Source organism: Dasypus novemcinctus, chromosome 6, assembly GCF_030445035.2.
Source record: "Dasypus novemcinctus isolate mDasNov1 chromosome 6, mDasNov1.1.hap2, whole genome shotgun sequence".
Lineage (NCBI taxonomy): Eukaryota > Metazoa > Chordata > Mammalia > Cingulata > Dasypodidae > Dasypus > Dasypus novemcinctus.
The window spans coordinates 68,116,762-68,118,506 of NC_080678.1; the positions used below are offsets into that span (position 1 = coordinate 68,116,762).

General features: G+C 45.2%; 1 pseudogene; it reads left to right on the forward strand.

The window, feature by feature from the left end:
* The first annotated feature begins 297 nt into the window (after window positions 1–297).
* Window positions 298–1,411, forward strand: LOC131278887 (PC4 and SFRS1-interacting protein-like; annotated as a pseudogene).
* The last annotated feature ends 334 nt before the right edge of the window (window positions 1,412–1,745 follow it).

Consider the following 1,745-nt stretch of genomic DNA (forward strand, 5'->3'; position numbering starts at 1 on the left):
AGAGCAGTGGTGGTCGCAGGGGTGGCAGTTATGATTCCAGACCATTGAGACACCTCTGCAGCAGCTGGTGGTGCAGGTGACTTGCATGGACCAGGGCAGAGGCAGCTGGCTGGTAACCACAGTCGCAGTGCCCTCTGCCTGCATAGGTGTGTCTGGACACCTAGAGGCATCCTCTTCCTCCCGCCATCTCTGGCTCCACCACCTGGCTCTTGTCTACCCTTCCACATCCCCTTGCTTCCCACACCACTGCAGCTGCTTCCTGGACCCAGCGTCACCCTGGAAATATGACTCATAACTCATGATTTCAAACCTGGAGACCTCATCTTCTCCAAGATGAAAGGTTACCCTCATTGGCCTGCTAAAGTAGAGGAAGTTCCTGATGGAACTGTAAAGCCACCCACAAACAAACTACCTATTTTCTTTCAGGGAACTCATTAGTCTGGTTTTCCTTTTTAAGACCAAAGGATATATTTCCTTACTCTGAAAATAAGGAAAAGTATGGTGAATCAAATAATGAGAAAGTTTTAAGGAAGGTTTATGGGAGATAGAGAACAATCTGAAAGTTAAATTTTCAAGTCAACAGGCCTCTACTAAACAATCAAATGTATCATCTGATGTTGAGGTTGAAGAAAAAACCTGTATTTCAAAGGAACATACTTGCCATAAAGAAAAAGTCAGCAACAAGGATGTAACTAAAGCACTTGATCAAACCACTCCAAAGGCTACCAGAAGAGAGAGAAAGAAAAAGGCAAAAATAATAATTAAATTAAAAATAAAACAAAACAAACAAAAACAAGTAGAAATGGAGGAGGCAGGAGTAGTGACAGCAGCAACAGCATCTGTTAATCCAAAACTGAGCCCCCAAAGAGGAAGACCTGCAGCTACAGAAGTCAAGATTCCAAAATCAAGAGGTGGACCAAAAATGGTACTATAACTGAAGAAGACAAAAGTAAGAAAAAGAGGCAAGAGGAAAAACAACCTAAAAAAAAAACAGCTTAAAAATGATGAAGAGGGCCAGAAGGAAAAGATAAGCCAAGAAAAGAGCCAAACAAAAAAGAGGGGAAGAAAGAAGTTGAATCAAAAGGGAAAAATTTAGCTAAAGCAGGGATTACATCAACCTCTAATTCTGAAGAAGGAGATGATCAGGAAGGTGAGAAGAAAAGGTGGAAGAGACTTTCAGGCTGCTCATAGAAGGAATATGATGAAAGGCCAACATGAGAAAGAAGCAGCAGATAGAAAGCACAAACAAGAGGAGCAAATGGAAACTGAGCAACAGAATAAAGATGAAAGAAAGAAGCCAGAGGTTAAGAAAGTGGAGAAGCCAGAAACATCAATGGATTTTTGGTTTCAAAGGATACATGCTGAAATTGAAAAGTCATTTACGGGGCGGTTGACTTGGCCCAGTGGTTAGGGCGTCCATCTACCACATGGGAGGTCCACGGTTCAAACCCGGGGCCTCCTTGACCCGTGTGGAGCTGGCCCAGGCGCAGTGCTGATGCGCGCAAGGAGTGCCGTGCCACGCAGGGGTGTCCCCCGTGTAGGGGAGCCCCACACGCAAGGAGTGCGCCCTAAGGAGAGCCGCCCAGCGCGAAAGAAAATGCAGCCTGCCCAGGAATGGCGCTGCACTCACGGAGAGATGACACAAGATGACACAACAAAAAGAAATAGATTCCCGTGCTGCTGACAACGACAGAAGCGGACAAAGAAGACGCAACAAATAGACACAGAGAACAGACAACCGGGGT